Source organism: Muntiacus reevesi, chromosome 2 (genome assembly GCF_963930625.1).
Source record: "Muntiacus reevesi chromosome 2, mMunRee1.1, whole genome shotgun sequence".
In the NCBI taxonomy this organism is placed as follows: domain Eukaryota; kingdom Metazoa; phylum Chordata; class Mammalia; order Artiodactyla; family Cervidae; genus Muntiacus; species Muntiacus reevesi.
In genome coordinates this window covers 214,442,975-214,457,349 of record NC_089250.1, presented here as the reverse complement: position 1 = coordinate 214,457,349, position 14,375 = coordinate 214,442,975, and positions in this window count along the sequence as shown.

Genomic DNA, 14,375 nt, shown 5'->3' with positions numbered 1-14,375 from the left:
GAAAATTGCAGAGGAAGGTAAACTCCCAAACTCATTCTATGAGGCCACCATCACACATCAAAACCAGACAAAGATGCCACAAAAAAGGAAAACTACAGGCCAATATCACTGATGAACATAGATACAAAATCCTCAACAAAATTCTAGCAAACAAAATTCAACAACATATTAAAAAGATCATACATCCCACTTTCTTTTGATTTTCATTTGCATGGAATATATTTTTCCATCCTCTCACTTTCAGTCTATATGTGTCTTTAGGTCTGAAGTGGGTTTCTTGTGGATTTTATATATATATAAAAGTTATATATATATAATATATATATATTATAATTATATATATTATATATTTATTATATATAATATATTATATTATTATATATAATATATCTATTATATATTATATAATATATATATATAAATAATTATATATAAATATATATATATATATATAAAACTTGTTTTTGTATCCATTCAGCCAGTCTGTGTCTTTTGGTTGGAATATTTGATCCATTTTCATTTAAAGTAATTATTGATACATATGTTCCTATTGACATTTTCTAATTGTTTGGGGTTTGCTTTGGTAGATTTTTTTCTTCTCTTCTATTTCCTGACTATATAAGTCACTTCAATATTTGTTGTAAAGGTGAGTTGGTGGTACTGAATTCCCTTAACTTTTGCTTGTCTGTAAAGCTTTTGATTTTTCCATCAATTTTGAAGGAGAATCTTGCCAGGTAGAATAATCTTGGCTGTCAATTTTACCCTTTCATTACTTTAAATGTATCCTGCCATTCCCTTCTGGCCTGCAGAGTTTCTCCTGAAAGATCAGCAGTTAAACATATGGGGTTTCCCTTGTGTGTTACTTGTTGCTTTTCCCTTGCTGCTTTTAATACTTTTTGTGTGTGTCTGATCTATGTTAGTTTGATTAGTATGTGTCTTGGCATATTTCTCTTTGGGTTTATCCTGTATGGAACTCTTTGCACCTCTTGGAGTTTATTGACTATTTCCTTTTCCATTTTGGGGAAATTTTCAACTTTAATCTCTTCAAAAATTTTCTCATACCCCTTCTTTTACTCTTCTTCTGGGGCCCATATAATCCGAATGTTGTTGTGTTTAATACTGTCCCAGAAGTCTCTGAGACTACCCTCAGTTCTTTTCATTCTTTTTACTTTATTCTGCTCTTCAGCAGTTATTTCCACTGCTTTATCTTTCAGCTCACTGATGTGTTCTTCTACTTCAGATGTCTTGCTATTGATTCCTTCTGGAGTATTTTTAGTTTCAGTAATTGTGTTGTTTGTCTCCATATGTTTATTCTTTACTTCTTCTAGGTCTTTGTTAATCAATTATTGCATTTTCTCCATTTTATTTTCAAGATTTTGGATCATCTTTACTAACATTTTTCTGAATTGTTTTCCAGGTACTTTGCCTATTTCCTCTTCATTTTTTGGTACTTGTGTGTTTCTAGTTTGCTCCTTCATTTGTGCAATATTTATCTACCTTTTCATTATTTTTTTAACTTACTGTATTTGAGATCTCCTTTTTTCAGACTTCAAGGCTGAGTTCTTTCTTTCTTTTGGTTTCTGCCCTTGTACGGTTGGTTCATTTGTTGTGTATTCATCATGCAGAGGATAAGTTGTGCTTGCATTTTGGTGCAAGGGAGTGAGGTTTTGTTTTGTTTTGTTTTGTTTTTTGGTCCTCTCTGATAGGCAGGGCTGAGTGAGGCAATGATCCTGTTTGCTGATGATTGGGTTTGTATTTTTGTCTTGTTTGTTGTTTGGATGATGTGCCCTGTACTACTAGGGTGCTACTGGTAGTTGAGTGATGCTGGGTCTTATATACAAGTGGTTGCCTTTGTGGGAGTTCTCACTATTTGACACTCCCATGGGTTAGGAGTTCTCTGGTAGTCTAGAGTCTTGGAGTCAGCTCTCCCACTCCAAAGTCTCAGGGCTTGATCTCTGGCCAGGAATGGAGATTCCACGGGTGGTTTGTTGTAGCATTAAATGAGACTAAAACAAATACCCCAAAATGAGAATCCAAGGATGAATCCCAGACAAATGACAATTGCAAAATCAGGCAAATAATAAAAAAAATAATGGAATATAAAAACATACATATATACCCATAAGCAAAATCAAAACAGTCCAACAAAAATAAAGTACAATAGAGTAATCTGGTGAATAAAGGAAACCAAAAATGAAATCCACCAGTTAAAAACAAAACTAACTAAAGCACAAACTGGAAAACAAAATTAAACCAAGGTACCAATTAGTGAATAAAGCAATGAAAGCAAAACTAACAAATACGGTGAGAAAAAGAGAGTAAAGAAAGAAAATAAATAATAGAAATTCAAAGTTAAATAGAATTAGATAAAGAAGATTTACATATATTAAAGATTAACTGCAAGGGGAAAAGAACAGTAGGAAAAGTAAACAAAAGAATAAATGCAGAAAAATAATAATACGTTTAAAAGATTTAAAAATTAAAATCAAGAAAAGAGTGAAAAAAGGAAAACTCTACAAAACTGCAAAAGGCCAACATAGAAGCAGAAGTTTGTAACAGAAATAAAAGGCATGGTTGAAAAAAAAACCTCAAAAGCTTAAATAGATTTTGTAGTGCTAATAAAATGGACCACTACAACAGAGGGAGGGAAAGGGGGAAAAGGGGGAAAAACATGAAAAAGTAATCCAAAAGAAACTACAGAGCAAGTCAAAATATAAGAATAATAAATGATTTTCTTGAGTCTCTGCTGTCAGTGTCCTTTCCCTTGCCAGGAGTCACAGTCCACCTCACCTCCCTAGGATGCCCTCCACCACTGCACTGGTCTCTGGACCTGCTATGGGGGTAACTGAGACTCTGATCTGGTCCTACTCCTGCATGTTCTTGCCTCCAATGTCCACAGCTGTCAGAGCTAGTGCATTTTCTTTTGTGAGCTCTCAATGTCCTTTTATATATTCCATAGATGCAGAGTCTGCTTAGTTGATTGTGTGGATTTAACCTGCAGCTTGTACAGTTGGTGGGAAGGTTTTGGGTCCTCTTCCTTAGCCACATTGCCCCTGGGTTTCAAGTTTGGTTTTATCTCCACCTCTGCATGTGGATCATCTGCTGGGGTTTGCTCCTGAGGCTGCCCTGCAGGACTTGGGTGTGCCCCAGTGAGTGTCAGGTGTGGAGGTGGTGCAGCTGCTTGGGTCACAGGGGCCCTGGCAGTACCAGGTACTCAGGCAAGTTGGAGGCTAGGAAAGCAGGAAATACAGTGCTCTAGAAGGGTTAGACAACTCGCTCTAGCATTCTTACCTGGAGAACCCCTTGACAGAGAAGACTCGCAGGCCACAGTCCACAGGGTCACAAAGAATTTGGACACGACTGAAGCGACCCTGCTTGTGTAGACACAAGACTATTTTTTTGCCCGTGGCAGCTCTGCCCCAGGGAGGGTTGAGCATGAAGGTGTCATAGCTGCTTGGGTCGTGGGGACCCTGGCGGCGCCAAGTGTGCAGGGACACAGGTTGCCTCAGCCGCAGGAGTCATGGCCCTATGGTCTTTTTTCCAAGCCCCTGGCAGCTGGCCATCAGAAGGTCTCTTTGGTTTGTCTGTCTCCGTTGTTCCACTAGTTGAGGCACTTTGAGGGCTCCTTTGCCCGGGGTCCTTCTCTGTTGTTTGGCGCATCAGGCACATAAAGTGGCCCCCCTGGCTGGGTTCCTACTCTGGTTTTCCACATATCGGGCACTTGATGGGCCGGGCTCTCTATTGTTCCGCTGCTGGTGCTGACACGTGGGGAGAGAGAGGCTACGGTGATGGCTCCACCGCTGACATGACTCAGCAGTATGGCCTTGCTTTCTGGCTGCCTGACTTTCCTCCACAGGCACCTCCCACCACAGTCTCCTCCCTCAGTCCCCTCGGTCCCTCTCCCGGGAGCCAACAGCAGCCGCTGCCCTGGGGTTGCTCTACAATCCCTGTGCTCCAGCTCCCAGCTGCTGTGCATTGTGGGGGACACACATCCCTGTCTGGGGAACATATGGCTGCGACAAGGACTGTTTGATTCTCATTCCATTTAGGCTGTCACAGATCAACTGCTTTACTGCCAGCCTCAGATGTTTCTCCTCTGACTCAGACAATCGCCCTGATGTGGGGATCAGACCCCTGCTTCAGTTCCCCCACCAGCTGAGGGCAGGTCCAATCTTACAAACACTCCTGTTCCCCCCCACCCCCCAGTTCCTTCATCCTACCGAGTTTTACATGGTTTATGTATTCTTTACGGTGGTCAGGTACTCCTGCCCACTCTCATCTGGTGTTCTGAAAGCACTTCTGGGTCTGAAGGTGTATTCCTGATGTATCTGTAGAGAGAGATGTACTCCACATCCATCTACTCCCCCGCCACCTTATTCCTTCAGCAAATGTTTGGTGTGTTTTAACTTTTACTATGCCCCAGGCACAAGTACTAAGTGCTTTATATATATGCACTGCATTAATCCTAGCCACAGACTATGAAGTAGCAGTTTTATTTTTCTGTGAGGTGAATGAGTCAGAGAAGTCAAATGCCATATGAAGGGTGGATTCAGGACTGGATCTGATGCCTTGAGCACCAAGTAGATTGCCTCAGACTGGCCTGGAGGATGCAGTGTATCTGTTGTGATTTTTAAATTTATCCATTTAATTAGTTTGACTTTTAAATTTACTTTAGTTCAAGTAACTCTGTCATGTGGACTCTGTCATGAAAAAGTCACATGTAGATAAGGAATTCAAACAAAGATACACAGAAAAATCTCCCTTCAGCAGGAAGTGATTGTTTTGATGCTCTTTGGCCTTAAAATTTTATTTTTTATTCATTCATTTATCATTCAACATTTTATTGACTACCTACTACACGCAATCACTGTAGTAGATGCTAGGAACAAAAGAGGAACAAGACACATATGGCTCCTCTCTCCCATGGGGCTTAAATTCTAAGTGTAAGTTACAGAAAATTAACAGTAGTACCGTGTTTTGAAAATTTTCAGCAACAACAATTGCAATTTTTAAGAAGCAAATTGTTCTGCCCGTAGTCCGAGTGCCGGTCGGGAAAGAAGACTCCTCGAAACAAAGCAACTTGCAATAGGGGGATTTATTACTGACTCGAGCCAGGGCCTCCCGCCCTCACCAAGGGTGCGAGGACGAAAAGGCCCCGAGCCCCAGTTCTCTCCGGTATTTATTAGGTCAAAGAAAGCAGCAGGTAGTTGGCCCAAGCAGATTGGTTACACAGTGGGTAGTTGGCACAAGCGGATTGGTTACACAGTTGCAAGGTAATTTTTGTTTACGTGGGGCTTTCAGCTTTCCCCTGATAGTTTCCCTTTTTTCTTGCTAGGCATATGTTGATTGGATGGCTCCAGGTAGCCTGATAATTATGTTATCCCGGGAAACCAGGCCTACTCTTAATCTAGGCTGCCTGTCATGGCATTAGCCGTGACAGTCTCACACAAATAACTAGGGTGAAGTGATAGTGTTTCATAGATCCGTTTTATGGAGAGAGGTTAGGAAAGCCTTCTGAGAACTTGACATTAGATCTGAAAATACAAGAGTGAGAATAACCCAGCTACAAGAATTCTTTAGACGAGGCAGAGAAGAAGAAGCTAAGGCAGCGTACCCGAGGCAGAACATCACTAATGTGAGTGTAAAAGACATGCTTTTTTTCTGCTTAGGAGCTTTCATAGTCTTTAACTTTGAGCGAGAGTGTATGTAATTATTACTTTTTACTATGTTCTCAATGTTTTTAAATCAGAAATCTAACTTTATCATAACATATCTGAAAAAAATTCCGTTGTTTTCTTCAGACATACTAATTAGCTCTATATTGGATCTCTGTTGCTTTTACTCTTCATAGCCATCATTTGCTCTTTACTTTTTCTTTTTATTCACCATTTCTTCTTTATTTCTGTGCTATTTTTAAAAAGTGTCCTCTGTATTATGGACTTTGTTTTCCCTAATTCCTCCCCCCCTTTTTACACTGCTTCAAATTCTGTTTAAGTTCTCCAATGGTGTTTTCTTTCCCTCGATTTCTTGCATTTCCTATGCCAGTTCTTTTTTCATCTTATATTTTTATCAAATCATCTCATCTTTCACGTCTTGTGTTAGAGTTCTTGACTGCTTTCATTTCCTTTAGATGTCTAAGCAATTATTTTACTTTTTGTCTTTTTAAAAATTATTTCAGCTTTATTGAAGCATTGTGTATATTAAGGTGTACAACTAAATTAAAATTGTGTATATTAAAGTGTACCATTTGAAGTTTTGATATACATATGCATTGTAAATAGTCATCACAGTCAAGCTAAGTAACATGTCCATCTTCTCACATAGTTCTGTTTTTTTCTCTCTCTTTCTGTGAGTGCATATGTGTATGTAGTAAGAACCCTTAAAACTGACCCTTTTTGCAAGTTTCAAGTATGTGACATTGTTAATTATAGTCACATTGCTGCATGTTAGATCTTCAGAACTTAGCATGTATAACTGAAATCTTATACTTTTTGACCAATAGCTCCCCATTTTCCCTCCTTCTAGGCCCTAGAAACCACTATTCTATTAATATTCTCTGCTTCTATAAATTTAATTATTTTAGATTACACATATAAGTGGGACAATGTCTTCCTGTGTCTGGTTTATTTAACTTAGCATAATGCCCTCTAGGGGTTTCCTTTGTAGCTCAGTTGGTAAAGAATCTACCTGCAATGCAAGAGACACCTGTTCGATTCCTGGATCGGGACAATCCCCTGGAGAAGGAAATGTCAAGTCACTCCAGTATTCTTGGACAGAGGAGCCTGGTAGGCTATAGCCCATGGGGTCGCAAGAGTCGGACATGACTTAGCGACTAAACCACCACTACCACCAATGCCCTCTTGGTTCATTTATATTCTCATAAATTACATGATTTATTTCTTCCTAAAGACTGCAAAGAACATGGGAGTGCAGATTCCTCTTTGAGGTACTGATTTCATTTCCTTTGGATATATACACAGAAATGAGACCATTGGATTAAATGGTGGTTTTATTTTTAAATTTTTAAGGAGGCTTCATAATATTTTCCATAGTGGCTACACTAATCTATATTTCCAACAACACTGTACAAGGGTGTCTATTTTTCGACATTCTTCCTCACGCTTGTTAGCATTCATCTTTTTTTTTTTTTTTTTGACCACACCTTGCAGGATCTTAGTTCCCTGATCAGGGATTGAACCTGGGTTGGGAGCAGAAGTGTGGAGTCCTAACCACTGGACCTCCAGGGAATTAATTCCCACTGTTTGTCTTTTTGGTAATGGCCATCCTGACAGATGTGAGGTGATACCTCTCTGTGGGCTGAATTTTCACTTCCTGATGATTAGTGATGTTGAGCTCCTTTCATATACCAGTTGGCCACTTTTATGTCTTCTTTGAGAAATGTCTATTCAGGTCCTTTGCATATTTTTAAAATCAAGTGAAGTGGATTTCTTTTCTTTTTCTTTTTAGCTATTGAGTCATATGGATTTCTTATATATTTTTGATATTAAATCCTTTATCAGATATATGGTTTCCAAATATTTTCTCCCATTTCCTGTTGATTTTACCTTTGCTGTACAGAGGTTTTTTGGTTTGAGGCACTTATTTTTACTTTCATTGGTTGAACATTTGGTGTCAAATTTCAAAATCATTGCCAAGACCAATATCAAGGCATTTAGTACCTTTGTTTTCTTCTAGTAGCTATAGTTTCAAGTCTTACATTTAAGTCTTTAACCCATTTGAGTTTGTTTTTGCATAAAATGTGAAATAAGGGTTTAGTTTCATTCTTTATGTGGATATAAAGTTTTCCCAACATCATTTTGTTAAAGAGACTATCCTTCCCTTTTGTGTGTTCTTGGTAACCATTTTGGAGATCAGTTGACCATATGCACATGGCTTTATTTTTGGCCTCTCTATTCCATTCCACTGGTCTATGAGTCTTTTTTATGCCTGCACTATGCAACAAAGGTCCGTCTGGTCAAGGCTATGGTTTTTCCAGTGGTCATGTATGGATGTGACAGTTGGACTGTGAGGAAAGCTGAGAGCCGAAGAATTGATGCTTTTGAACTGTGGTGTTGGAGAAGACTCTTGAGAGTCCCTTGGACTGCAAGGAGATCCAACCAGTCCATCCTAAAGGAGATCAGCCCTGGGTGTTAATTGGAAGGACTGAAGCTGAAGCTGAAACTCCAGTACTTTGGCCACCTCATGCGAAGAGCTGACTCATTGGAAAAGACCCTGATGCTGGGAGGGATTGGGGGCAGGAGGAAAAGGGGATGACAGAGGATGAGATGGCTGGATGGCATCACCGACTCGATGGACATGAGTTTGAGTAAACTCCGGGAGCTGGCGATGGACAGGAAGGCCTGATGTGCTGCAGTTCATGGGGTGGCAAAGAATCGGACACGACTGAGCAACTGAACTGACTGACTGACTGATGCATTGTTACATACTGTTTTGCTTACTCTCTCTCTGCAATATAATTTATAATTTAATTTGAATACATGATGCCTTTAGTTTTGTTCTTCTTAAGGTTGCTTTGGCTATTCTGGGTCTTTTGTGGTTACATATGAATTTAAGGATTCTTTTTCTCTACATTTGTAAGGAATGAATTTGGGATTTTGATAAGAATTTCATTGAATATGTAGATCTTTTGTGGGGTAGTATGGCCATTTTACTAATGTTAATTCTTCCAATCCATGAATACAATATGTGTTTCTGTTTAATCGTGTCTTTAATTTTCTTCACCAATATTTTATAGTTTTCAGAGCACAAGTCTTTTACCTCTTTAGTTAAGTTTACTTGTAAGTATTTTATTCTTTTCTATGTGAATGGCATTTTTAAAAAACATTATTTGTCAGATAGTTGTTATTTATATACAGAAACTATTGATTTTGGACTGTTGAATTTGTATCAAGCAACTTTACCAAATTCATTTATTAAATTCTAACAGTATTTTGATGAGTCTATGGGGTTTTCTATCCATATAATGTCATTCACAAAGAGGGATGATTTTACTTCTTTCTTTCTGATTTGGATACTGTTTTTTCTCTTGTTCTTGCCTAATTGCTCTGGTTAGGACTTTTAGTACTATGTTGAATAGAAATACTGAGAATGGGCATCTCTGCCTTTTACTGGATATTAAAAGAAAACCTTTCAGTTTTTCTTTCTCTCTGTGTGTGTGTGTGTGTGTGTGTGTGTGCAGTAAGAACTCTTAAAACTGACACTTTTAGCAATTTTCAAGTATGCAGTGCTGTCAACTAAGTCACAAACTTTCAGTGTTTTCTTATTGATTATGATGCTAACTGTGGGCTTTTAGTATAAGGCCTTTATTGTGTTGAAGTAAGTTCCTTCTATGCTTATTTACTGAGGATTTTTTAATCATGAATGTATGTTGAATTTTGTCAAATTTTTTTAATGTACATATTGAGATTACTATGTGATTTTTATCTTTAATTCCAATGATATAATGTATCATGTTGGTTGATTTGTGTATATTGAACCATTCTTACATGCCAGGGATAAATCCCACTTGGTCATAGTGTATAATCTTTTCAATATTCTGCTGAATTCTGTTTGGTGGTATTTTATTGAGGATTTTTACATCTATGTTAAATAAGATATTGACTTGTATTTTTTAATCTTGTGATGTGCTTATATGCATTTGGTATCAGTGTGATGTTGGTCACATAAAATGTATTCAGAAATAATCTTTCAATTTTTTGGTGGAAGGAGTTTAAGAAAGATTAGTATTAATACTTCTTTGAATTTTGGTGGAATTCTCTTATGAAGATTTCTAGCCCTGGACTTGCTTTGTTATGAGATTTTTGATCACTGCTTACCTCTCTTTATTTGTCATTTACCTACTTGTGCTTTTTATTTCTTTTTGATTCAGTTTTAGGAGGATGTATGTTTCCAGGGATTTATCCATTTCTTCCAGCTTATCCAAATTGTTATTAACTTTGTCATTTTCTTGCTGTTACTGATTCCTAGGCTATTTCCATTTTGTTTAGAAAAGATGCTTGGAATATATTTTTTATTTTCTTGAATTTTTAAATACTTGTTTTATAACCCATCATATGTTATATCCTGGAGAATGATCTCTGTGTGCTTGAGAAGAATGTATATTCTTCTGTTGTTGGGTAGAAATTCTGGATATGTCTGTTGTAACCAGTTGGTCCATAGTGTTGTTCAAATCAGTTGTTTCATTATTGATTTTCTTTCTAGATATTCTATTCATTATTGAAAGTGGGGTACAAAGTCTCCTACAATTATTGTATGGCTATAAACTTCTCCCTTCAGATCTGTCAAATTTGCTTTATATATTTAAATGCTCTAAAGTTGATTGTGTATACAGTTAAATTGTTATACTCCTCTGTTGATTGATCCCTTTATCACACACAGACCTTTTTTACCTCTAGAGGCAATTTGGACTTAAAGGTGTATTTTGTCTGATGTAAGTATAAGCAGATCTGCTGCTTTCAGTTATCACTTGCATGGAATATTTTTTCCATGCCTTCATTTTCAGCTTATGTGTGTTCTTAAATATAAAATGACTTTTGTAGATGCTATATGGATGAATCTTGTTTGCTTGTTTGTTTTCTAATCCATTCAACCAGTCTTTTGATTGGGTGGCTTGATCTATTTATATTTAAAGTAATTATTTATAGTAAGTAATTACTATTGCAATTTTGATAATTGTGTTTTGTTTCCATCTTCCTCTCTTGATGTCCTTCTTTGTGATTTAGTAACTATTGCAGTGATATGCTTTGATTCTTTTATGTTTATCTTTTGTGTATCTATTGTAGGTTATTTCTTTGTTGTTGCCTTAAAGTTTGCATAAAATATCTTGTTATAATTGTCTATTTTAAGTTGATAACAACTTAATTTCAATCACATAAAGACTTTACACTTTTATCCCATCCTGTACATGTTTTATTCTTATACTCAGTTTGCTTCTTTTATTATTGTATTGATGATCAAGTCTGCTTTGAAGCACTTTACAGTAAGTCCCCTACATATGGACCTTCAAGTTGCAAACTATCCAAGATGCAAACATATGTTCACATGTCTAATTGCATAAGTTAGCTCATGTGTCCAGCATACATTGCCACCTGTGTTATCCTCTACAAGTGGTTGTGTTTTTGTGTGCTGTACTATACAGAAATATATAGAGTACAGTAGTACAGTATTATTTCAAGCCAAGGATGTCTGGAAGCAAGGATAAAAGCAGTGGCAATGCAGCTGGTACTGCTAAGAAGTGCCAAGCAATAATGGAAACAAAACAAAAACTAATTGAGAGAGAGGAGCAAGGTGAAAAGATGGTAGATGTCACATGTTCTTTTTTTTTTTTTTTTTTCATTTATTTTTATTAGTTGGAGGCTAATTACTTTACAATATTGTAGTGTTTTTTGCCATACATCGACATGAATCAGCCATGGATTTACATGTGTTCCCCATCATCCCAACCACCCCCCCGGCCTCCCTCCCCATCCCATTCCTCTGGGTCTTCCCAGTGCACCAGCCCTGAGCACTTGTCTCATGCATCCAACCTGGGCGGGTGATCTGTTTCACCCTTGATAGTATACTTGTTTCAATGCTATTCCCTCAGAACATCCCACACTTGCCTTCTCTCACGGAGTCCCAAAGTCAGTTCTGTACATCTGTGTCTCTTTTTCTGTTTTGCATATTGGATTATCATTACCATCTTTTTAAATTCCGTATATGTGCATTAGTATACTGTATTGGTCTTTATCTTTCTGGTTTACTTCACTCTGTATAATGGGCTCCGGCTTCATCCATCTCATTAGAACTGATTCAAATGAATTCTTGTTAATGGCTGAGTAATATTCCATGGTGTATATTTACCACAGCTTCCTTATCCATTTGTCTGCTGATGGGCATCTAGGTTGTTTCCATGTCCTGGCAATTATAAACAGTGCTGCAATGAACACTGGGGTGCATGTATCTTTTTCAGATCTAGTTTCCTCAGTGTGTATGCCCAGAAGTGGTATTGCTGGGTCATATGGCAGATCTATTTCCAGTTTTTTAAGGAATCTCCACACTGTTCTCCATAGCGGCTGTACTAGTTTGCATTCCCATCAACAGTGTAAGAGGGTTCCCTTTTCTCCACAGCCTCTCCAGCATTTACTGCTTATAGACTTTTGGATAGCAGCCATCCTGACTGGCGTGTAATGGTACCTCGTTGTGGTTTTGATTTGCGTTTCTCTGATAATGAGTGATGTTGAGCATCTTTTCATGTGTTTGTTAGCCATCTGTATGTCTTCTTTGGAGAAATGTCTGTTTAGTTCTTTGGCCCATTTTTTGATTGGGTCATTTATTTTTCTGGAATTGAGCTGCATGAGCTGCTTGTATATTTTTGAAATTAATCCTTTGTCTGTTGCTTCATTTGCTATTGTTTTATCCCATTCTGAAGACTGTCTTTTCACCTTGCTTATAGTTTCCTTTGTTGTGCAAAAGACTTTAAGTTTCATTAGGTCCCATTTGTTTAGTTTTGCTTTTACTTCCAATATTCTGAGAGGAGGGTCATAGAGAATCCTGCTGTGATTTTTGTTGGAGAGTGTTTTTCCCATGTTCTCCTCTAAGAGTTTTTTAGTTTCTGGTCTTACATTTAGATCTTTAATCCATTTTTGGTTTATTTTTGTGTATGGTGTTAGAAAGTGTTCTAGTTTCATTCTTTTACAAGTGGTTGACCAGTTTTCCCAGCACCACTTGTTAAAGAGGTTGTCTTTTTTCCATTGTATATCCTTGCCTCCTTTATCAAAGATAAGGTGTCCATAGGTTCGTGGATTTATCTCTTGACTTACAATTCTGTCCCATTGATCTCTATTTCTGTCTTTGTGCCAGTACCATACTGTCATGATGACTGTGGCTTTGTAGTAGAGTCTGAAGTCAGGCAGGTTGATTCCTCCAGTTCCATTCTTCTTTCTCAAGTTTACTTTGGCTATTCGAGGTTTTTTGTATTTCCATACAAATTGTGAAATTACTTGTTCTAGTTCTGTGAAATATACCGTTGGTAGCTTGATAGGGATTGCATTGAATCTATAGATTGCTTTGGGTAGTATAGCCATTTTCACAATATTGAGTCTTTCAATCCATGAACACGGTATATTTCTGCATCTATTTGTATCCTCTTTGATTTCTTTCATCAGTGTTTTATAGTTTTCTATATATAGGTCTTTCATTTCTTTAGGTAGATATACTCCTAAGTATTTTATTCTTTTTCTTGCAGTGGTGAATGGTATTGTTTCCTTAATTTCTCTTTCTGTTTTCTCATTGTTAGTGTATAGGAATGCAAGGGATTTCTCTGTGTTAATTTTATATCCTGCAACATTACTGTAGTAATTTTCTGCTAGAGTCTTTAGGGTTTTCTATGTAGAGGATCACGTCATCTGCAAGCAGTGAGAGTTTTACTTCTTCTTTTCCTATCTGGATTCCATTTATTTCTTTTTCTGCTCTGATTGCTGTGGCCAACACTTGCAAAACTATGTTAAATAGTAGTGGTGAGAGTGGACACCCTTGCCTTGTTCCTGACTTTAAGGGAAATGCTTTCAATTTTTCACCATTGAGGATAATGTTTGCTGTGGCTTTGTTATATATAGCTTTTATTATGTTGAGATATGTTCCTTCTATTCCTGCTTTCTGGAGAGTTTTAATCATAAATGAGTGTTGAATTTTGTCAAAGGCTTTCTCTGCATCTATTGAGATAATCATATGGTTTTTATCTTTCAATTTGTCAATGTGGTGTATTACATTGATTGATTTGTGGATATTAAAGAATTCTTGCATTCCTGGGATAAAGTCCACTTGGTCATGATGTATGATCTTTTTAATATGTTGTTGGATTCTGTTTGCTAGAATTTGTCAAGGATTTTTGCATCTATGTTCATCAGTGATATTGGCCTGTAGTTTTCTTTTCTTGTGGCATCCTTTTCTGGTTTTGGAATTAGGGTGATGGTGACCTCATAGAATGAGTTTGGAAGTTTGCCTTCTGCAATTTTCTGGAGGAGTTTGAGTAAGATAGGTGTTAGCTCTTCTCTTAATTTTTGGTAGAATTCAGCTGTGAGGCCATCTGGTCCTGGGCTTTTGTCTGGAAGATTTCTGATTACAGTTTCGATTTCTGTGCTTGTGATAGGTCCGTTAAGATTTTCTATTTCTTCCTGGTTCAGTTTTGGAAAGTTATACTTTTCTAAGAATTTGTCCATTTCTTCCAAGTTGTCCATTTTATTGGCATAGAGCTGCTGGTAGTAGTCTCTTATGATCCTTCGTATTTCAGAGTTGTCTGTTGTGATCTCTCCATTTTCATTTCTAATTTTGTTGATTTGGTTCCTCTCCCTTTGTTTCTTGATGAGTCTGGCTAA